Source organism: Microcaecilia unicolor, chromosome 12, assembly GCF_901765095.1.
Source record: "Microcaecilia unicolor chromosome 12, aMicUni1.1, whole genome shotgun sequence".
NCBI lineage: Eukaryota > Metazoa > Chordata > Amphibia > Gymnophiona > Siphonopidae > Microcaecilia > Microcaecilia unicolor.
The window spans coordinates 89,843,822-89,868,990 of NC_044042.1; positions in this window are offsets into that span (position 1 = coordinate 89,843,822).

Sequence of the window (25,169 nt, forward strand, 5' to 3'; positions counted from 1 at the left end):
AGGGGGGGTGGTTTCTGGACATAGGTGGATGGCAGGGGGGACAGGAGGGTCGCTGGACTTGGGTGGATGGAGGGGAGGGCAGGGGGAGAGAGAGAGAATAAATGCTGGACATGGGTGGGTGGATGGAGGCGAGGGAAGAGTGAGGAAGGAGATGAGCTGAGGGAAAAGGAAGAGAGGAGAAAAACTACACATGGATGTAGTAAATAGGCAGAAGCTAGATCCACTGGACCGTCAAGTCTGCAGAGGACCCAACTTTTACTTACAAATGTAGGGCAAGAAATGAAGAAGAAAGGCGGAAAGTAAAGAAATAAATGGAAAGGAAGCCCTGAAACGGAGTTAAGAGGACAGATAGCAGCAGAATCGGATACTGGGCCAGCATGATCAGAAAAACAAAGTCACCAGACAACAAAGGTAGAAAAAATCCTTTTATTTTCATTTTAGTGTGTGGAATAAGTCCAATTTGAAAATTTACATCTGCTGTCTTATTTTGCACTGGGTATACTGGAGCTGTATCAGCTTACAGAAATTATTTATAATGAAAAAAAATCGTTATTTTTTTCTTCTATACTAGTATAATATTTTCAATGATGTCGGTTTATATGTGCTATGGCTGGTATAAGGGGCGTGGCTAATGTGGGTGTGGCTATAATAGGGGTGGAGTCATGTGATGACTCCGCCCACAATAAGTACCGGCACCTTTTTTTTTTTTTTTTTTTACAAAAAAGGCACTGTTTGTGGGTGAGGTCGTGTAGGCATGACCGTCCATGACACCTCCCAGCTGAGAAATGAGCTTTTCAGACTGGGATGCATGGAGAAAATGGCCAACACAACCAGGCCCAAAACAAAGCTGGGCCTAAATTTTAAGGCTTTCCGGGCTTGTTTCCTTGGTTTTCGCGGTGTTAATCCCATGGTCATCACGGGTCCATTGGGACCCAAACCACTGGTGAGGGTTGTGTGAAGAGCCTTTGCTGGTTAAGGTAAAGGGTCTGGTGGCCCAGAATTTTATTTGGTATTCTTTTAAATTGTGTTTTTTCAACTCATTTGGCTGGTGGTGAAGGGATTAATTTGTTTTAAAAATTAATGGTTGTTATAGGTTTTTGAGAACCTCGGGGTGGGGAAGTATTTTAATTTTTTAAAAATACTTTTGGGGTTTGAAAGTGAAGGTTTGAGGCAGTTTTGAGAGTTTAAAATTAATTCTTGGAGCTGGGGTCACTCGGGGGTGTAAGCAGTGTTGCCAGGTACTCGGCCCCGAAACCCGCCCAAAAAGTTCACACCCCCACTCCCGCCGTCATCGGCCCCGCCCAAAATGTCACCAGCCCCGCCCAAAACATCACCACCCAATTGGCAACCTTGGGTGTAAGGGAGGCGAGGCTTATATTTTTCAGAAGGGAAGTTAGTGATAGTGGGGGGATTTAAGGAGTAAATTTTGACTAAAATGTTTTTGACTCTGGGCAAGTCACTTAACCCTCCATTGCCCCTAGTACAAATAAGTACCTGAATATACTATGTAAATCGCTTTGAATGTAGTTGCAAACCCCCCCTCCCCCCCACAGAAAGGCAGTATATCAAGTCCCATCTCCCTTTCCCTCTATTTGTGGATGTTTGTTGGTGAAAACATTACAGTATCTGTAGTTTAATAGCTTTTAGTGGCTCTGGTATTTTTAAGTGGATTTGGTAATAATTTTAAGGTAATTTTGTGGTAAATGTTGAGATTTCCATTATTTCCTATGGGAAATAATGGATTCAAAATGGAGTCTGAGGTTTAAAAGAAAGGCTCCATGAAGTTTTTAAAGAAAATCTGGAGTTCCATATAAAAGGAACCATTGGTTGCAGCTAGTCAGGTGACCAAGCGAGGGTTGCCAGGGGAACAGCTTCAGTGACTGTCAGTGTTGCCAGGTGGGCGGTTTTACCGCCCAATTGGGCGGTTTTCCGCGACCCGCCGCGGGAAATTTTTGCCTGCGGCGGGTTGCGGTTTTTTGGGCTGGTTTTTGTGCTTCGGGCGGTTTTTTTAGGTGGCTTTTTCGGCCGCGGTGGGCGGGGTTAGTGACGTTTTTGGGCAGGGTTAGTGACGTGGGAGGCGGGGTTAGTGACGGGGAAGGCGGGGTTAGTGACGGGGAAGGCGGGGGTGATGACGCGGGGGCGGGGGTGTCAGGGGCGGGGTTTGAGTTTGGGCGGGTTTTGGGCTCCTTTAGGCTGGAAAAATATTTTCCACCTGGCAACCCTGGTGACTGTTAGTCAGAAGAGCTGAAGGCCCCAGGAGAGACAGACGTGTGTCAGGGTTTGTCCTGTGTGAGAAAGGAATTTAGTTGTAGCTGAACTGTGCTGTATGCCCAAGAACCTCAAATTAAAAGGAAAGTGACAGAATAGTGTGATTGAGGATTGGTGACAATTTATTTCTGCTAGGATTGTGACTTGGTCAGTGTGGACCTGAGTGAGAGAGTATTGGAGTAGGGGTTGATGGTGTTTGGGAGAGAAATTTAAAATTTAAACCTGGAGTGAGATTCTTTTATTAAAGGTTCTGATTGAATGTGGAAATTTTAACTGAGTGAGTGCATAGTTTTGTAACCCACAGTGAACTGTATTGGTACTAGAGGGCTATAAGTTCTGTATAAAATAAAAATAAAAATCAGTGCTCTTTTTTAGTTTAGGGTTCAGTATTAAAGGAAGGTCTGGAAGTAAAAGATTTGTTAATTTAAATTTCTTTTAAATTAGTCAGACTGTCCAAATAAAAGTGTAATAAAACCCAGTGCTAAGGTTTGTCTTCTGTTGAGGATAAGAAGGCAAGGTTTTGCTTCCATTGAGCTTTTTTTTATAGCGTAAGATAGTAACTACCTGCAGAGCTGTGGACGATGCTGGATGTCATAAGGGCCCCATCCTTTCAAGAAAGACCAAAGCCCAAGCCAAGACAGAATTCAGCTAAGTGAATTCCCTGCATGTGTAAAGAATGGGACATTTGGGAGTGGTTTGGTGAAAGAAAAGAGTGAAGTTTTAGTGTTACTTACCAGAACTATTGGAGTCTGGTTCTCGTGTGAGAGTTTTGGGTAACCTGAAAAATAAAAAATATAAAAAGAATCATTTTCTTGGAAAAGGAAATTCAAGAGTTGATAAAATTAATGTAACAACATTACTGATTGTTAATTGTACTTATCTGATAAGTAGTGATTGCATTTCGAGATTCATATTTTCCTGAGGTTGGTTCTCCAAAAGTTACCTGAAAATTAGGGGGCCCTTTTACAGAGAAGCGGTAAGCCCAACACAGGCTTATTGCTCACTCTTTTGGGACTTCCGCCAGCCCAGTGTGGCTGCCAGTGGCAGTCCCGCCCCAAGCGTGCACCATTTCTGGAGAAAAAAGGAAAACCTCCAGAAATGGCTTGCACAGCGGTAACCCGGCAGTAATTGGGCCTCACTGTACACTGTCCAGTTACCGCTGGGTTAGCACGAAAGCCTTTATCACCACCTCAATGGGTGGCGGTAAGGGCTTCCTATGTGCCTGGGGTTATTTTACCTGCTGCAGTAAAAACGACCCTGGTGTGGCCCCCTCCACTAGCACAGGGCCCTTTTCCCGCAGCTATGTAAAAGGGCCCCTAGATTTGTTAATTGGTAAACATTGCTCCTTTGTGAAATCCTACTGCTACAATTTATAACACAAAATTTAAACTTAAAAGAAATACATAACATAGTAACATAGTAGATGACGGCAGAAAAAGACCTGCACGGTCCATCCAGTCAGCCCAACAAGATAAACTCATATGTGCTACTTTTTGTGTATACCCTACCTTGATATACCAGCATGGCGGGAAGCAGCGTTGCCTGCGTGCCTGCCTTTTAAAATAATTCATCTCCCCAGGCTCCACTGCATTTACTTCTTCGCCCGTCGCAAAGCGCTGCCGTTCGCACAGGCAGCTCCACTCCCCTTTGCCGCGTCCATCTGGCCCTACGTATCCACTACAGGAAGTGGATCAGAGCGGGCCGGATGGACACGGTAAAGGGGAGTGGAGCTTCCTGTGCAAATGGCAGCGCTTTGCAACAGGCGAAGAAGTAAATGCAGCGGAGCCTGGGGAGACAAATTATTTTAAAAGGCAGGCAGGCACGCAGGCAACGCTGCTTCCCGCCACGCTGGTGACTGGCGCAGGGATGAGACTTCTCAAGCCTTGGGGGCCTCCAGAAGATTCTTCAGCTGGCAGGGCCTGGAGTTCCCCGCCAGCCCAGGTATTTATCTTTATGGGAGGGGGATGGACAGAGAGGAAATATGTGGGTCATGCCCACCCAGCCCACCCAAAAAATGAGGTCTGGCTACGCTACTGTTAGTGACTCTGAATCCCCTCACCGGATTGGAGCAAGCTCATGGTAACTGATGATGACTACTGGGTAAAAGTAGAGCTTGTGTACTCTTCGGGTGTGGGGGGGGGGGGGGGGGAATTACACTAGCAAGACCTTGGAGACACCTTTAGGAAGATGAAAGGAAGCAAATTCTAAGCTCTCAACATCCAGTCTGTCAGGGCCAGGGACTGGAGAATGGGATGCAGGAGAGATCCCTCGTTCTGTGGATGAGAGTCGGAAAACACTCCAATCTCCAAGGTTCTTTTGGAGGATAACTCCAGAAGAACCATCAGTAGAGCTACTGCAACATTGGTGTGCATCAATCCGGCACTACTGCTGGCCCACCACGGGAGCCAGTGGTAGTGCTCCCGTGGTGGGCCACCTCCACCACACGCCATTTCTGGCGTGACTGGAAATATATATATATTTTTTTATATTGCCAGGTAAGTGCGGGAGCCCTTACTGCCTCCTATACGGCTCCCCCCATGAAATGGCCATGCAGCAAGGGGCCCTTTTACAGAGCGGCGGTAAACCCAACGCGGACTTACCACTCACTCTTCCGGGACTACCGCTGGCCCAACACGGCCACTGGCGGTAGTCCCGCCCCGAGTGTCTTTTTTTCCCCTGGAAATGGCAGGCAATCTCTGGAAATGGGTTGTGTGGTGATAAACCGGCTAATCGGGCATTGCCACATACTGCCTGGTTACCGCTGGATTAGTGCAGGAGTCCTTATCGCCACCTCAATGGGTGGCGATAAGGGCTCCCCACAACATAGCCGTGCAATAAAAGTTCTCTCATAGCATGGCCATGTGTGCTGGGGGCTTTTTTACCTGCTACGGTAAAAAGGGCCCTGGCGCGTGGGAAAAATGGCCCCGCTGCTAGCACAGGGCCATTTTTCCCTTAGCTTGGTAAAAGGACCCTCAACTTTGTACTTACTGCACAGCCATTTCCTTTTCTTCTTTTAAAACCCTGCTGCGGTAAAAGGGGTCTTGGCACTGATGCCACCACAGGGACCCTATTAACGCAGCTTGGTAAAAGGCCCACTTAGTCACATTTGTCTTGGAACTGGACAGAGACACTGTTCTAAAGTTATATTTCCACAACATGGATCGTGATTTCTTGGGATTTAAGGATAAGAATTTACCCTGATCTATTGAGAACACCCAGAAGAAGCTTCAAGAGTTGCCTTAAAATTGATATGTCAAAACTGGAAAGACTTTACAAAATTATCCTACGACATGTGGTGGAACACAGTCTGTTTGACCGCTAAATATGAAAAAGTAGCAACGGAAAAATGTGGCTCCCTTTTAACATATAAGAAAATTTGGTCTTCAGTACATAATTACTCGTCCTGCCAATGATTTTGATAATGGAAGGGTACTATACTCCAGAAATGTCCACTGCACGCATACTCCACAGTCTAACTATAAAATGCAATATTACAAATGTCTCAAATGTCACCATAGGCATCAGACTGAACTATACCTTACTGTGCACTCTATAAGCTGGTTTATAATATCTTAACATGTCAACTGTTAACAAAAGTATTCAATTATGACAAACTTATCACTTTGTTAAAATTCAATAAAAATCATTGAACAAAAAAAAAAAAAGTTTATAACTCTTCGCCCTCGGGCTCAAGCTCTACAGATGACTTTTTTGCTTTGATTTCTTTGCACCTGTAGCCTTGTTTTTCAAAATAATTCCTATATCTTTCATAATCCCAAGCAATTATTGGTATTTGTGGTTTCTAAAGAAGAGTTGAAAGTACCGACATGATTCTCGCAGTTAATTGGAGTACATTGTAGGGCTAGCTGAGGTTTATCCCTTAATTTTGTTTCTGCTGTAGTTTGTAAAGTTTTTCTCTTTTCCTTTTGATTTGATATTATTTCTATATTTTGATTCCATATTTCTTATGAGGTAGACGAATGTATAGATTATTTTTCTCTTATCTTTTTTGAATTGTTGTCTGTTTTACCTCAGTTCTATTGTTTATGCGAGTTTTTTTCAATTTCCAAATACAACGTTAACATCCAGAAGACAGAAACCCGGGTGGAATCTGTTTTCCAACAAAACTCGGTGTTAAGGACAATTTAATGTTACATAATAAGATAGAAAACATGGAGAACATACTGAGGAGTAAAAATTTACGTTTCATAAAATTTCCAAAACTGCTAAGGAACTATTTCTTGAAATGTTTGAAGATCTCAGCATCTGCTTACCCTTCAACATTGAAGGTTTACTAATTGCCTTAAAAAGCCAAACCTCATTCTTCTGTGGTATTTCCTGATTCTTTGGACCTGAAATGGAGAAGATGGGGTTAACAACATTTTTAGAAACATCTATAGAACAGCAAATTTTAACTGTTACTTTGATAGTGACTTTATCTTTGGATATTGATCATGAGTGAATCTTGAGGACTTTTTTCCTTAATAGAGACACCGTATTCTGTGGGCATAATGTTTGGCTGTTTCTGGATGTAGCCTATGCCGCACAAAACAGTTTCTTCTTTTACATCTTAAAGGTTTACAGATAGGGGCTATGTTTTGTTGAGACATCCATGTAAATATTTGGTTAAGTATCGTGAGAACAAGTTTGTATTCTTTGAATCTTCACAACTGTCCATGTTCTTTTCTGATAAATTTCCAAGTAGGGGCTTCTACAGTGACTGCAGATTCCCTTCCATATGATATAACTCATAGATAAGTCAATCAGGCTGGGGGCTCTAATTTTTCACTCCCTCCAATTATGGTGTGAGTATAAGCTTTTTATTTGTTTCACTTTTTTTTTTAATGATAATGTCTCTGCTGTTAGCTCATTTACTTATGCAAGTGAATTCTTGTCTAATTTGTTTGAAATGTTATAATTTATTTATTTATATTTTGCTCATAACTTTTTCAGTAGTAGCTCAGGGTGAGTTACATTCAGGTACACTGGATATTTCTCTGTCCCAGGAGGGCTCACAATCTAAGTTTGTACCTGAGGCAATGAAGGGTTAAGTGACTTGCCCAAGATCACAAGGAGCAGCAGTGAGATTTGAACCGGCCACCTCTGGATTGCAAGACTGGTGCTCTAACCACTAGGCCACTCCTCCACTGAATAACGAGCTTGTAACCAATAATTGGGCGCTAACAACCAGTTATTGATGTTAATAGGCACCCATTAGAATTGCGTGTGCATCTGGCTGTGTACAATTCTATAAGGTAGGGCATCTAACTCCAATAATGTGTAATTCAAAAGGGCACATGGCCATGTGCCTAACTTAGGCGCCAGCATTTACACCAGATTTCAGCAGGCATATTGGTGACTTTCAGGAGCAGCAGTGGGATTTGAACTGGCCACCTCTGAATTGCAAGACCAGTGCTCTAACCACTAGGCCTCTCCTCCACTCTATTGCTAAATAATGTATACATCAATAAAAATTGTTTAAACATAGGAAATGGTAATGATAAGGTAAGGATGGGTGAAAGTGGAGTTGGGTACATCATTGTCTAGTAAGCGGAACTTTAACAAGGGTATAGACACTTCTGCTCGCGGTAGCATTCTGCATTATTGTTTATCGTTTATTGCATAGCAAATGTTTTTTAAAAAAAGTATTCTCTAATGGCAATTGTGTATGCGATTGCTAATATAAAATTTACACTTAGCACCCGTATTTTTGCAGCTAATTTTATACCCACCATGTGAAGAAAGTTTAAGAGATATGCTGAAAGTCACAGATATGCCAAAAGTCACACAGTATTGGGGATATTCTAGAAATGGCGCTCAAAATACAGCAACTGAAAAACTAGGTGCTAAGCACGATTCTATAAAGCGCAGGGTACGCTTTACAGAATTGCGCTTAGAACCAATTCCCACACCCAACTGAAGGCTTCAGACTTACGCCTGCTGAAATCTTGTGTAAATGCTGGCGCCTAAGTTAGGCTACACCCATAAATTTTTGGAATGCCCCTGACACACGCCCATGCCCCCTTTTTGAATTACACATTATTGGAGTTAGATGCCCAGCCCTATAGAATAGTACACAGCCAGATGCACACGCAATTCTAATGGGTGCCAATTAACATCAAAAACTGGTTGTTAGCACCCAATTATTGGTTACAAGCTCGTTATTCAGTGGAGGAGTGGCCTAGTGGTTAGAGCACCGGTTTTATAATCCAGAGGTGGCTGGTTCAAATCCCACTGCTGCTCCTTGTGATCTTGGGCAAGTCACTTAACCCTCCATTGCCTCAGGTACAAACTTAGATTGTGAGCCCTCCTGGGACAGAGAAATATCCAGTGTACCTGAATGTAACTCACCCTGAGCTACTACTGAAAAAGGTGTGAGCAAAATCCAAATAAATTATTTGAGATTCTGTTGTTACTATTTGAGATTCTACATGGAATGTTGCTATTCCACTAGCAACATTCCATGTAGAAGCCTGCCCTCGCAGATCAGCAACGCGGCTGCGCAGGCTTCTGTTTCTGTGAGTCTGATGTCCTGCACGTATATGCAGGACATCAGACTCACAGAAACAGAAGCCTGCGCGGCCGCATTGCTGATTTGCAAGGGCAGGCTTCTACATGGAATGTTGCTAGTGGAGGAGTAGCCTAGTGGTTAGTGCAGTGGAACATTGAACGTTGCTACTATTTGAGATTCTACATGGAATGTTGCTGAGCGGAGGAGTGGCCTAGTGGTTAGAGCACCGGTCTTGCAATCCAGAGGTGGCCAGTTCAAATCCCACTACTGCTCCTTGTGATCTTGGGCAAGTCACCTAACCCTCCATTGCCTCGGGTACAAACTTAGATTGTGAGCCCTCCTGGGACAGAGAAATATCCAGAGTACCTGAATGTAACTCACCCTGAGCTACTACTGAAAAAGGTGAGCAAAATCTAAATAAATAATAATAAATTTGTACACATATCTCAAGAGGGAGCCTAAATTTAGGCGTGCACATCTGAGCACCATATATAGAATCTGGGGATAAGTGGGACTGCAAACCTGGTCTCCAGTACTACCGCTTTGCTCTGGAAGCACCAGGCTGTGCTGCCAAATCCTCTCTTTGCAAACAGAAATAATTTCCAAGCTGATCTCTCTACTGCATGTCCTCACTTATCTTTTTTCCTGAGCCAAACTGTACTGCCCCTCCCCAGCCACGTCTGATTATGTTTTCTTTGTGTTCTGGGATTTGAGGCACCTTAACTACACAGCCTGTATATGCCATACCAGGACTACATGAAATGTTCCCTCACTTGTACCTAGCGTTAGCTCTTTCCTGCCCCAAGCTGAGCCAGGTGCAGAGTATGCTCATGATCAATAGCCGGCAGAGAATGTGCCTGTCTTAGCCTGTGATAAATGCATCAAAACATGTGACATCTGGATTCATTTTCTACTAAAGAGCTCCAGATTGTCAAATAAAAAAAAAAAAAAAAAAGCCCAAAGAGGAAACTAATAGCCCCCTTTCAAGAAGCATTCCAGTACTGGGGGAGGAGGGTAGAGCTGATCTACAACCCCCAGAGGCTTCAAAGGACTGTTCCAGACTGGGGAGCTGCCAACTCTTTTGAGACAGAGAAAGAGAGAGAACTCCAAATATGTTGTATCCTGCCACCATGGCAGAAATGTAATCTGACCAGACATAATATGGAACATCACCAGAATCCTAGAATTGTCCATGATAGCATTTTTTTTTTGTTCTTTGTGAATTTATTTTACTGTTGTTATTATATTTCACATTTTTCAACTGGTATACACGGGTGGTGGGGTGTGCCTTCTCCCAGACTGTTGTTTGAAAGGAGAAAACAGCAGCAGCATGTTGGCTTCAAACTGGGACCAGAGGGAAAAAAAAAAGCAGAAAACATGTTCAGCATTCTGCTCTGCTTATGACTGAGCAGATGGGTAAGAAGCATCTTTGGCTCCACCTAGGACTGCGGAAAAGAACTGGATTGACAAGGCTGCGGAGCGTTTGGAGGAGGAGGTGTAGGTAAGAAAGTATCCCATTAAGGCCTGAGAGTAGAGTGAGATGATTGAGGGGTGATGGGAAAGAAGAAGGGAAGGGTGACGGGAGGAGACAGGGCTAGGCCCCAGACACCATTATTTCTTTCAGTGCAGTCCTCTGATAAGGGGAAGGGAGATAATAAGGGAAGGGGAGATAATAAGCCTTTCTTTGTGTTCTGGGATTTGAGGCACCTTAACTACACAGCCTGTATATGCCATACCAGGACTACATGAAATGTTCCCTCACTTGTACCTAGCGTTATAATAAGGGAAGGGGAGATAATAAGCCACTGGAGAAGGAGAGAGAAGACTGCACTTAGGTGAGGTACAACGCATAGGTGCCCGGTATAAGAGGCTTGGATAGGCTAAGCCTCCCCTGCTGTGCTCTGAGAGGTTTAAATTGTTGATTTACCTCCATCCTCACAGCAGGAGCTGCAGTGAAAGCCCTCTAGCCTTGTGTAACCAATTGTACAAATTGGTTTATGGTTTGTTTACCTTACTGCTGGGAGAGCAGGGGGGGGGGGGGGGGGGTTGGCTGCGTTGCCAGGGAGATATTTAAGGAGGATGACTTCCTGACCTGCACTAAGAACAGATAGCAGCAGAATCAGACAACCAGACAACAAAGGTAGAAAAGATCATTTTATTTTCATTATAGTGTTTGGAATATGTCCACTTTGAGAATCAGGTGCTCAACATTAAAAGTTTATATTTTATGGCATTTTGTCCCACATTAAACATGAATTAGGGTGTTTTGTGGCTCTACATGAGAATTGTGATGATATGATCCCTTGTTTCATATTGTTGACGGTCTGCATTTTCCGTATGGGTGGTATATTAGGTTCTGCCCAGTGTAATATTTATGGTACAGTAAGGTTCTGAGTGTGTTTTTGCACAAAGTTGTGCATAGTGTTTTGCAGTTGAGCGATTGTGCTTAGAATATGCTTTGAGCAACCACTTTATTCTTTGACATATGATACATATCTAATATCAAAAGGTATTAATTGTGACTTATTTTTATTTATTTATTTTTTTCTGTGTGTTATCAGACATTTATGGATTTAAGCTCCACCCCTGGACCCACCCCCTAACCCCGCCCCCTTTAACCTCCCCAAACAGTTGGGCCACCGACCGCCTATGGTACAATGCTATGGAAAGAGGAAGGATTATAGCATGGAAGACAGCAAGAACAATCAGGAAAAAAATACACTCACTGTGTAGTCTCGTTGGCCTCTTGTTTCCCATCATGGAAGTACATGGCAAGTATAGTTTGACTGAAAAAAAGACAGGTACAAATCAAGGTAAGGTATACACAAGTGTGACTCTGGTAAGTCCTAGAGGAATTTTAGAATCCCTGATTTTAAAAACCACCTACGAAGTTAGCCAGCTAGGTCCAAGAGGATAAAAACTGTCCCATGCTGAGAAGCTAAGTATAGCTGCCTAGATTTACGAGGGTACTTTCCTTTTTCAAAATTTGCTACAATATACATGGGTGTGCAAGAGAAAATTTTCCATTTTGTTGTGGGGTTTTTTTTCTGTCATGTCTATTCTTATTTTGGTGGGGGGTTTTGGGTGGGGCTGGCCTTGCTGTTAGAAACAAGGGAATCCTTTTACTAAGCTGCGGTACAAAGAGGGGCATAATCGAAAGGGGCCGCCCATCTCTAAGGACGCCCATCTCCGGGAACGGATACGAGAAGGGGCGGTCCCAACCGTATTATCGAAAAAGATGGGCGGCCATCTTTTCTTTCGATAATGCGGTTGGGCCCGGCCAAATGTCAGAGACGGGCGGGTTTCAGATGGTCGGCATCAGTTTTCAGCAATAATGGAAACCGAAGGCGCCCATCTCAAAAACGAACAACTCCAAGGCATTTGGTCGTGGGAGGGGCAAGGATTCGTAGTGCACTGGTCCCCCTGACATGCCAGGACACCAACCGGGCACCCTAGGGGGCACTTTTAAAAATTAAAAAAAAAACATTAAAATACCTCCCAGGTGCATAGCTCCCTTACCTTGGGTGCTGAACCCCCCAAATCCACCACGCACAACTCTACACCATTACCATAGCCCTTATGGGTGAAGGGGGGCACCTACATATGGGTACAGTGGGTTTTGGGGGGGTTTGGAGGGCTCACATTTATCACCACAAGTTAAACAGGTGGTGGGGGGCGGGGATGGGCCTGGGTCCACCTGCCTGAAGTGCACTGCACCCACTAAAAACTGCATACTGCTGTCATGGAGCTGGGTATGACATTTGAGGCTGGCTTAAAGGCTGGAGAAAAAAAAATTTTTTAAGTACTTTTTTTTTGGTAGGAGGGGGTTAGTGACAACTGGGGGAGTCAGGGGAGGTCATCCCTGGTTCCCTCCGGTTGTCATCTGGGCAGTTCGGGCACCTTTTTGGGACTTGAACCTAAAAAAAAAAAGGTCCAAAAAAAGCGACCTAAATTCTTGCTACGGGTGCCCTTCTTTTTTCCATTATGGCCTGAAGCCGCCCATCTGTTAACCACTTCCATGCCCGCCCCTGTCCCACCTTCGCTACTGTGCCAACACGCCCCCATGAACTTTGTTCATCTCTGCGACGGAGTGCAGTTGAAAGCGCCCAAAATAGGCTTTCGATTATACCAATTTGAGCACCCTCGGGAGATGGGCACCCATCTCCCGAAGATGGGTGCCCTTTTGAAAATAAGCTGGAAAGTGGCCAGTGGTAGTGTGGGTGTGTGTTTTTGGCATGCGCTGGGCCAGTTTTTACCGTGTCTGGGGGAAAAAAGGCTCTTTCAATGGGCAGGGAAAAGGGCCTGTGGTAAAATTGAAACCAGTGCAGGCCTATTTACGGCTTGAGCCCTTAATGCCACCCATTGATCTAGTGGTAAGGGCTCACCTGCTACACACATGGAGACTGGTTGGCGTGCGCCAACTGCTGATTAATATTGGAAACACCACATGCTGTAGAAAATTTAAAAATAATTTGTCCCTGAGCCTTTGTAAAAGGGTCCCAAAGTAAACATCAAAAAGAAAAACAGCCAAAAAAAGAAAATCAAAAAGAAATTATGACCATCCCCCCTAGAGAAATCCTACTGGGATACCCTGTGCCTTCCGCACCCTGGAACCTACTTACCATATCCAAGGACTCTGTGTAATCAAAATAGGGCAGAAAACAGCGCTAGTCTCAAGGCCAGCCAATGCCAATCTGAAAACGGAATCAAGCAAGGTAGGAGTGACTGGGGCTCACTCATGCCCTTTTTGGACTATGGTGACCTTATGGATGGGGTAAGGAGGTTTGGAAGAGCCTTGGCGGAAGGTCTGGGGTTTTTAGTTTTTCATTTGCAAGACTTTGGGCCCTGTTTACTAAGGTGCTAGGGGCCCTTTTTTTCCAAAATGAAAAGGAAAAAAAAAATCCAAATTTCTAAAGGGTATTTCTTCATTTTATTTTCTAACAAAATAAACAGAAATTTCCATTGCTTTTTACATTTCAGTAGAAAACAAACACTTGCTTGCTTAGTGAAACCTGTCCCCCTCATCCTGTGTATATTTTAGCAGCTAGAGCTATACAGAACATTCGTACTCAATTCGATTCGGCCCTGAATACTTTATTTGTATTCAGCCAAATAGTGATTTAGAATTGAATATGAATAATCCGAGCTCTACTGTGCTAAATCCTAATGAAATAAACACTTGATCTCAGATTTCACATTGCTTCTTTCATTATTAAATCTCAAGTCACTTAACCCTTCATTGCTTCAGGTACAATAGACTGTGAGCCCATTAGGGACAGGGACAGTACCAGTACCTGTAAAGAAAGAATGTAAACCGCTTAGGTCTAGGCAGTATAAAAATACTGAAATTAAATAAATAATTTGTATTTGACTGAATAGTAAATATGCTATTTGGTATAGCTCTAAGCAGCATTTGTAATTATCTTTAACTTGTCTTACAAAAGAAATGTTTTTACACCTGAGGAAAAAGACAGATGGGGTAAGACACTAACATACTGTGGCTTTCCAGTATCTAGGAACCAATGCTTGTGTTTCTGCTCCCTCCTGTGCCCTTTTCCTGGGTGACATCTGTCTGGATATCACCAAATAGTCCCACTGCTCAAAGGTATCACCTGAGTAATGGGGAGAACACACCGATACCTCTCTCTCTGCCGAACATCTGCCCATTTACTCTGTAATACAAAACATTTTCAACAAAATGTTTTTGAACCGTTTGTATTTCAGAATTTCTTTTTCTTAAGATCAATATTCAAAGTGACTTAACTGGCCAGCTTCGCTTGTGTCCGGCTATCTGCTGATATTCAGCGTCACTTAACCAGTTAGTTGCCATTGAATATCACCACAGACTGCTCAAGTAAAAGCAAGCTATTTTGTGGGCAATCCGGGGGTAAATCAGCACTTACGCAGTTAAGTACTGATAGTCAGTACTTAACTGCCTAAGTTACGCAGTGATACTGGACCGCATAAAAGTCAGTCCTATTTTTATGAGGTGTCATTTAGGCAGCTAAGTACTGAATAACACAGTTATCCACATAAGAGCCCGCCGGCTGAATAAACCCGGCATTAATATCTAGGAATAACACTTGCAGCAGCCAGCAAATGCTGAACATTGAACCCTTTATTTTCTTCCTTTGTGCGTTTTTCATTTTATTTATTATGTATTTGTTACATTTATATCCCACGTTTTCCCACCTATTTGTAGGCTCAATATGGCTTACATAGTACCGGAGAGGCGTTACAGACTCGTGTAAACAAATACAAAGTGATGTTGTAGTAAGATAAAGTTCATGTGGCACAGCCACACTAGGGAATCGTACAACGGAAGAGTTATGTCCATTACGTTCCTTAGTTTTGTAGTGTTGCAGAGATCAGGCATTTATGTTGGATCGGTAGGGTACCCTTTTTAAACAGGTTAGTTTTTAGTGTTTTCCGGAAGTTTAGGTGGTCATTCGTATTTTTCAAGGCTTTTTCTTGATCATTCTTCAGTTTCTGTACTGTTTTCTTTGTTTCATGTTTTTATTTCTCTCCTTTATTTTCTTATTTTAGCCTTTATCCACACTTACTTTCCCCTTTCGTTCCCATACATACATACATACAAATCTTCAGTTGCACGATCCCAATGTGGTTGCACCACATTAGCTTTATTGAACTACTTAACCACAACATCACTTTGTATTTGTCTACACCAGAGTCCGCAAGCGCTGCTCCGGAACTATGTAAGCCACATTGAGCCTACAAATAGGTGGGAAAATGTGGGATACAAATGTAGCAAATAAATAAATAAGTACATGCAGAAATGGTGCACCAACAAATGGTGCACTCAGGGCTGTAGCAAGGTATGTGCAGCCAGTGTGGCAAAACAGGGCACAAGGGAGGCGGAGGTGTCAAAATTGTGCCTGTCATTGCACCCTGCTTGGCCATCTCCCATTGCTCGCCATACCTTCCTCCTCCCCCCCCCCCTCCAAGCAGCGCACATACTCACCTTCCTCTGGGGCCTACCTGATAGGTGTTGCCCTACTCTAGACCTTGTGGACATCAATCAGGTAGGCCTGGGGAGCCCAGGGAGGGTAGGTACACAGGGGAGGATACTTTGAGGGGATTAATGCTCTGCAAGGAGGGGCTTGGGGGAGGTGGGGGAGGTCTACAAATCACACAGGATGCATTTGTTGTCTGCTACATCCCTGCTACTACCATTACGTAGTTGAAACCCTAGAATTTTAAGATGCTCTTTTTTAAGCTCACGGTTCACTTGCTCCATCCACTATGTACTATGAACACTATGATGTGTTTCATTCCTAACCTTTTTCCCCATTATTGTTTCTATTTACTCAGCTTTTTCACTAGATGTTTCCACCCTTCTGCCATCATTCTTCTTCATTTTTATTTAACTTATATTTATTAAAACAATCTCTTTAACAAATGCAAACCAATCATTCCAATTAAATATCAGTGAACAAGCTCATCCTCAAACCTCTCCAAGGTCCGAGTAAGATACCTTCATCTTTCTTCTTTCGCTTGTTCAAGTGTTTGCCTAGGTGGTATCTAGAGCTTGCCCTGTAGAGTGTGAGCCCATAAATCACTTGGTCAAAAATATATATACAGAAGGGTCAAAATACAGTTCAAAAACAGACCTCCCAATTCTGGTTTTGAACTTTATTATTTTGACCCTTCCATATATAATTTTTAAGTGATTTATTGGTGAGCAGTAGTCTGATCTCATGGCTCAGGTGGAGGAGTTTAGTTACTCTGCCAATCAGGAAGTGACCATTTTACAAAGAGCATCATTAATGGACAATATTGGAATGGCGAGCACATCCTGACAGGATTTAGAAAGTTTAAACCAATGACTGATAAGAGCTGAATTACACAGGGATATGCTGGCACAGTATGTCAAGCAGTGGATGACGCCTAGAGGATTGAGAGTGTTCTGGAAGCTGAAGATTTTTACTTATGATATCACCTTTATAAATGGAACACTATTCTCAAGAAATGTAGTAAAGATCTGATGTTGGTAATTATAGAAAACTGACTAAAGTGGAGGTGGAGTTAAAAACGGATATTAATAAGGTGACCGATGACTTGAAACAGTCATTTTCAGTGGAGGAATACGACAAACATGATGAGTTAAAGCAAAAACTACTGTTTAGAGATAGTCTTAGACGAGCCAAAATAAAAAAAAAAAATCAAACTATCAAATAAATGCAGTGTAACCTTGGATGAATAAAGATAGAAAGGTTTCTGGAGGTCATCAGAAGACCTTCACTAATTCGTTTGGAGATTCTGATTTGGGAGGTGAAGAACTCGAGAGATTTGCTAATAGGGTCAACCTGCTTTTTTATCCAATCAATGCAGAGGGGGGTGTACCCAAATGAATTGGCAAGTAGGCTTTCAAGGTCAACAGAACGATCGTGGTCTTTACACTCAATCATAAGACAACCAGAAACAGTGATTACTATAGCACTCTGTACTGCAATGTCAAGTTCTTGAATGGGGTCTTAGTTTTGTACCCACTGTACACTGATGGGAGGCAACAACCAGAAAGGATTTCTACAGAATTTTTAATGTAGCTGTCAGATGGTAGTTAAACAATTATTTTTGGCACAATGGCCAGTTTTTTGTTTTTTTTTTTTTTAAACATACTCGAAGGGTTGCCATGGGGGCAGCATTGGCTCCTTCAGGAGCCACTTTGTATGTGACATAATTGGAAGACAAGTTGTAAACATCTTAGTGGTTCTAAAACATAAGATTATGGAAAAGCTTCTTGGACAACGTGTTTTGTTTGTGGGAAGATGGAGAAGAACTACAGTGACTTAATTCTTTTGATTCCAATATCCAATTTACTATGGCATTTAACAAATTTCAACTTGATTTTTTGGGTGTAAGGCTCTACCGCCTAGGAACAGCTATTGGAACCACACTTTCGTAAAGAGGTTGCACGAAATATACTGTCACATGTTCAAAGCTTTCATCCACACCAATTGAAAATGACCTATCAGTCAATATTTAAGAGCAACAGAACAGGAGTTTAAGATACAGGCTAAAAAAATACATCAGTGTTTTTTTTTTTAAATGAGGATATCCAGCTTCTGCCATGCATAAAGCTTACGTTAGGGCTAAGTATGCTCAGAGAAAATTATAAGCTCAGGAGCAGGAAGGTAGGTTGATTTTTGTTAGCTCCATATATGAAGATGAGTATTTTTTTTCGTCTCATTAATTTTCAAATATTGGCATGTCCTTACAGTTCATAAATGCATTATGGAACATCCAGTAATAGCTTATAGTAGAAGACTTACTATTGGAGAACTTTTAACATACAAACATTCAGACTACCAATCTACTTCGGATGATGTATTGGGCCATAAGAAATGTGGTACATGCTAATGGTGTGACTTTACTATAGCTGTATGTTAAGTTCAAGAACTAATACCACTTGTGATATATGTAATATATGTCATCCAGTATCCACGTGGATTGCTTTACGTTGGGCGAACATCATGTGCTGTATAATTGCGTTTGACTGAACATAACTCACAAATTATAAAGAACGCTTTGACAGTGCCATTGGTACTGTATTGGTCAGAAAAGGGCCATGCATGGACAGACATTCGGTGGAGAGTATTGGAGAAAGTGGAATTGGGGTGGGAAGGTGGAGAAACCGATTGGTTTTTGAACTTTAAAGAACAAAAATGGATATTTGCTTTGAATACTTTAAGCCCAAGTGGTTTATGTTTGAATCTGTTTATTGAAGTTTTCCAAATAACGAAAGGCAACAACATGAGACAGAGGCATGTTGTACAAAACGGAGCACCATGGGCCTTGACTCTTATCACACCTCTACCTTGTACTCACTTGAAACCAACATAACGACCTCCCCCCCTTACCCCTCCCCACCATCCCCCCTCCCACGTGCTCCATGATATACCCTTACGAAGCCCAAGTGGTTTAAATAATGAAATAGACTGGAACTATGTATCGTGACATCATGGGCTCCTGATTGGCGGCCATTTTTCAAAGTAAGATCAAGCAAAGCTATACGACTGTTTAAGTTTTTTTCAGATACATTTTTTTTCAGTGCATTGTATATTGCAAATACTTTAATTGCATGACGAAGGGATGTGAAACATAGCTATCTTGGTCCTTCTTATACTAAAAGCTTTGCTACTAATTTTTGAAATTGATATATTTTAAGTTAAAAAAAAAAACACAAGTATTTATATTTATAAAAAAGCAATAATATGTGAGAGCATCAAGATAAATAAATTCACCACGGTATGGACCAATAGTGAGATGGAGCAAGTTCCTCATGTGAAAAAGTCATCACTGAGGTTATTAGTGTAGGTCCTTACTTTATACTAGATGTATTCATAAGTTATATTGGGGGTCTGTTTTTGAACTGCAAAGTGCGAACCTGGCACACAATCAAATTTATTGGTTTATCGGGACCAAGGCCACGACGGGATTAATCCAGTTCAGACTTTTAAAAGTCTCCATACAACAGTTGATTCCAGCTGTGAACTAGAATTTACTAAACTCTTTTAAAGTCAGTTATAATCACACAGAAGCAAGGCAGTGGAGGAGTGGCCTAGTGGTTAGAGTGGTGGACTTTGGTCCTGGGGAACTGGGTTCGATTCCCACTGCAGGCACAGGCAGCTCCTTGTGACTCTGGGCAAGTCACTTAACCCTCCATTGCCCCGGGTACAAATAAGTACCTGTATATAATATGTTAAGCCACATTGAACCTGCTATGAGTGGGAAAGCGCGGGGTACAAATGTAAGAAAAATAAATAAAATAGAAGCAAGGCAATGAGCATGTATCCAGAAAATTCCAAGGTACATCAAATGTATATGCAAAGTCTGTTCTTTGCTTCACTCCTATATTTCAGTAGTAACTTTTAAAAAAACCTCTTGCAAAGGCATGAAAGTTCCAATGTGCATTATAAAGGACTTGCTGATGATGTCACAACTTGGAATGAGACTTGATAACAGGGAACTAGAGCAAAGCTTGGAACATGAACCAGGAACAGACTGTGGCAATAGCAGAAAGTAGCACAGGGATTAACTGTAGCAAGTGTCAAGAGCAGGGCTAGACTAATCAGGAGCTAGATTACAGTCAAAACCGAGCAAGAGCCATGCTTTCAGGAACAAGGCCTTTAGGTACTAAAACACAGGGCAGGAACAGAAGTAAAACTTCAAGAACAAGGTTTATAGAAGCCAAGCTTCAGGTACAAGATTCATAGAAACACAGGTAAGCAGGACAAGACTACAATGGAGTAAGGCTTCATGACAAGGTTTACAGAAGCAAGGCTTAGGTACAGACTCATAAAATCACAAGTAAGCAGGAGCAAGACTAGACAGGGTAAAGCTTCAAGAACAATGTTTAAAAAGCCGGACTTTAAGGAACTAGTTCAGAACAAGATATTCTGGAGAAGACGTACAGGAACAAAGCTAGGCAGGAAACAAGGCAGGCAGGAACAAGTACAAGCAGCAATTGGTCCAAACAGGGAACACAAAGAGACCTCTTGCAAAGGCAAAGGCATAAAAGTTCCAAGGTTCATTATAAAGGACTTGCTGATGATGTCACAACTTGGAATGAGGCTTGGATAACAGGGAAACCAGAGCAAGGCTTGGATAGCAGGAACACCAGAGCAGGAACAGGAACCAGGAACAGACTTGGCAGGTACAGAAGTCAAAAACAGACTTTGCAATAGCAGAAAGTAGGAACAGTGATTAACTGTAGCAAGTGTCAAGAGCAGGGCTAGACTAAAGCAGGAGCAATAACTAGAGTCAAACTAACAGAAACCAAGAGCAGGACTGGCCAGGGGCATAGCCACGGGTGGACCTGGGCCCACCCACTTTGGGCTCGGGCCCACCCAGCAACAGTGCAGAGAGAGACGCCGCTGCCAAAATAATTCATCTGCTGCCGGCACCCTGCAGGCCTTCTTTCCTCCACCTCCCTCCCTCCCCCCCCCACCTCGGGCAGTGCAGTGTGTAACACTACAGCAAAGCTGCACCGGGTCCGTCCTTCCTACCGCTACGCTGCTGCCCTCCGGCTCCATCTTTGTCTGTTCTTCTGCTGCTTATCTGCAGCGGATCCACGCGCTACCAGGCTGTATGCTGCCTGCGACTGCTTCCTCTGTGCTGGCCCCGCATAAGGGGGCGGGGCCAGCGCCAGCTTTTGTTTTGTTTTGGGGTTTTTTTCCTCCAGTGTTGCAGTACATGCTGAGGTTCCCAGTTCAATTTTATCTATATATTTTATATAGGATATAAGGAATATGGAGGAGATAGATCAGAGAGAACTTATAAAAGAGACCCTTATAATGAATACTAAGGCTACAGCAAGTGTTCATGTCACAATCGTCAACAACATCAATGCCAAGCTAGTTATGCATCCACCTTCATCCTGATGCCCACAGAATCAGCAACTTTACCCTGTACTGCTTTACGGCAGGGGCGTAGCCAGACTTTGGCGGGAGGGGGGGTCCTACAACGTGCAGGACATCAGACTCACAGAAACAGAACGAAGCCTTGTGCCAGAAGAAGAGGACCTCAGCTGGTGGAGCTTGGGGTCTCCCGCCAGCAAAGGTAGGCGGAGGCGGGTTGGCAGCAGGAGGGGGGGGGGGTCGAGAGGGTCATCGGCAGGGGGGGGCTAAAATGTGCCCCTCACCTCGAGGCTCTGGACCCCCCTCCCGCCAAAAGAATGGCTACGCCCCTGCCGTAAAGCAGTACAGGGTAAAGTTGCTGATTCTGTGGGCATCAGGATGAAGGTGGATGCATAACTAGCTTGGCATTGATGTTGTTGACGATTGTGACATGAACACTGCTGTAGCCTTAGTATTCATTATAAGAGGTCTCTTTTATAAGTTCTCTCTGATCTATCTCCTCCATATTCCTTATATCCTTTTTATAAGTATGCTATAGTTATCTTTCCTTTTTCGTTTTATTCCCTCTTGCTCTCTTACTTCCAACCTTCAACAACCTGAACATGAACCTTTGACTTCCTCTGGGTGTGTGATTACAGCCCAGACATGGAGAAAGATTAAACAGCAATCTGATGCTACTTTTAACTCCTAACCCTTATTCACTTGTTCAGAACCCTTATTTTATCATCCTCACTTTAATATTACATAAGTACATAAGTACATAAGTAGTGCCATACTGGGAAAGACCAAAAGGTCCATCTAGCCCAGCATCCTGTCACCGACAGTGGCCAATCCAGGTCAAGGGCACCTGGCACGCTCCCCAAACGTAAAAACATTCCAGACAAGTTAAGTACCTAAAAATGCGGAATTTTTCCAAGTCCATTTAATAGCGGTCTATGGACTTGTCCTTTAGGAATCTATCTAACCCCTTTTTAAACTCCGTCAAGCTAACCGCCCGTACCACGTTCTCCGGCAACGAATTCCAGAGTCTAATTACACGTTGGGTGAAGAAAAATTTTCTCCGATTCGTTTTAAATTTACCACACTGTAGCTTCAACTCATGCCTCTAGTCCTAGTATTTTGGATAGCGTGAACAGTCGCTTCACATCCACCCGATCCATTCCACTCATTTTATACACTTTATCATATCTCCCCTCAGCCGTCTCTTCTCCAAGCTGAAAAGCCCTAGCCTTCTCAGCCTCTCTTCATAGGAAAGTCGTCCCATCCCCACTATCATTTTCGTCGCCCTTCGCTGTACCTTTTCCAATTCTACTATATCTTTTTTGAGATACGGAGACCAGTACGGAGACCAGTACTGAACACAATACTCCAGGTGCGGTCGCACCATGGAGCGATACAACAGCATTATAACATCCGCACACCTGGACTCCATACCCTTCCTAATAACACCCAACATTCTATTCGCTTTCCTAGCCGCAGCAGCACACTGAGCAGAAGGTTTCAGCGTATCATCGACGACGACACCCAGATCCCTTTCTTGATCCGTAACTCCTAACGCGGAACCTTGCAAGACGTAGCTATAATTCGGGTTCCTCTTACCCACATGCATCACTTTGCACTTGTCAACATTGAACTTCATCTGCCACTTGCACGCCCATTCTCCCAGTCTCGCAAGGTCCTCCTGTAATCGTTCACATTCCTCCTGCAACTTGACGACCCTGAATAATTTTGTGTCATCGGCGAATTTAATTACCTCACTAGTTATTCCCATCTCTAGGTCATTTATGAATACATTAAAAAGCAACGGACCCAGCACAGACCCCTGCGGGACCCCACTAACTACCCTCCTCCACTGAGAATACTGGCCACGCAATCCTACTCTCTGCTTCCTATCTTTCAACCAGTTCTTAATCCATAATAATACCCTACCTCCGATTCCATGACTCTGCAATTTCTTCAGGAGTCTTTCGTGCGGCACTTTGTCAAACGCCTTCTGAAAATCCAGATATACAATATCAACCGGCTCCCCATTGGTCCACATGTTTGCTTACCCCCTCAAAAAATGCATTAGATTGGTGAGGCAAGACTTCCCTTCACTAAATCCGTGCTGACTTTGTCTCATCAGTCCATGTTTTTGTATATGCTCTGCAATTTTTTTCTTAATAGCAGCCTCCACCATCTTGCCCGGCACCGACGTCAGACTCACCGGTCTATAATTTCCCGGATCTCCTCTGGAACCCTTCTTAAAAATCGGAGTAACATTGGCTACCCTCCAGTCTTCCGGTACTACACTCGATTTTAGGGACAGATTGCATATTTCTAACAGTAGCTCCGCAAGTTCATTTTTTAGTTCTATTAATACTCTGGGACGAATACCATCAGGTCCCGGTGATTTACTACTCTTCAGCTTATTCCCTTATCTCTTGTTTGTTTGGCCTGTTTGTCTGTCCTAATTAGATTGTAAGGCTCTGTCGAGCAGTCTTCATGTTCAAGTATACAGCGCTGCGTACGTCTAGTAGCTCTATAGAAATGATAAATAGTAGTAGTAGTAATCTGGGAATCGAAACAGGCAAGTTAAATATAAAAGAAGGGAAGAACCTGACTTTATAGCAGTGAAACACTATGGGGGTTCCATTTTTAATACTGAGCTTTAAAGCATTGCCAATCGTCATTCACAGTAAAATTCAACAATGTAGCCCTGAAACACCGTCAAAAAGCCTCAATGCTGCTTTGGACATTTGTTCACTGCATTCACTTCCTTAGATTACATTTCTTTACCAGCACTCCATAACATAGCTGAAGATCCTGCATGTACAGATTCAATGCTAGGGAAATTATTCTAGGGAAAGTGTATTTTACTGCTTCTGTCTACTCTTCAATGCTGAGGAGTCTTCAGCACTTAGAGGGTGAACACTGCTTTGCCTTGGGTTACTTTAACACCAGTTTGAATGATACAGAAAAATGATACAGCTCTGAACACTTACTCTCCATGTCGTGCTCCTTTTTAGGCATCAAGTTAGTGGTCAACAAGGTTTTCCCCTCCATGTCCACAAAGACTCCTAGGTGTCAAAGGATTTGGCACCTGAGAAGTGTTGGCGCTGGGGTGGGGGGGGGGGGGGACCGCTCTCCCTCCATATAGGAGGTGCCGATGCGACTGTCTCCAAGCAGCAGAGATTCTACTTCCGTATTGAACCCAGCAGTCCTGCAACTTGCGCCTCAACAGGCACCCCATCTTTACTCAGTGTTGGCGTCTGAGCTTTGCTCCCTGAGCTGCTCGAGGGTGCTTGCACCTGCCATACATCCCACTTGGACCCCACCTGGCCCTCAATGCCAGCACCGCTTGTGGCCCTGGTATCGACTGTCACCCAAGACGGTACCTCCTCGATGTCAATAAAGGAAGCTTCACCGGTGTCAAGGAAAGAGCTGGCTTCTCGATGCCCAGTGTGAGGACATGGCTGCTCGGCCTCAAGGCAGGTTCGATCCCAGACATCCCGTACGGAGATACTATCTGACACCAAGGAGGTTCACTCCTGGGAGTCAAAGGAAGATCCCAGATACTTTTCCTCATGTGAATCTTATGGGAGCCCCTCTGAACCCTCTCTACCACCTGAAAGGAGATGGGTCTCTGCTGAAGAGCCTATCAATCCCATCTTTTGTCAAGGAAATGGCTGATGCCCAGGGCCAAAATGCTCGAGGTCCTGGACTATACATCTCCTCCTAAGGACTGCACCTCTCCACAAGGTACTCAAGGAAGTCCTCATCAGGAACTTCTCTGTTGTGCCCAAGAAGACCGACACCCAGAATCAGATCCACACTGAACCTGGGTTAGGCTTCAGTTGCCTCACGATTCCTTGAATCTACTCTCAAAAGAGCCAGGAGTACTAGGAACTAGGCCTCGGCGCCCCCAGGCACAGAAGCTAGAATCCTGGATTCTTTTGGGAGGCTTCAATGCTGATCTCCTGTATACGAGCGTTTGCTTAAGAAACTCAGTGAGAGAGCTGTCAGACTTG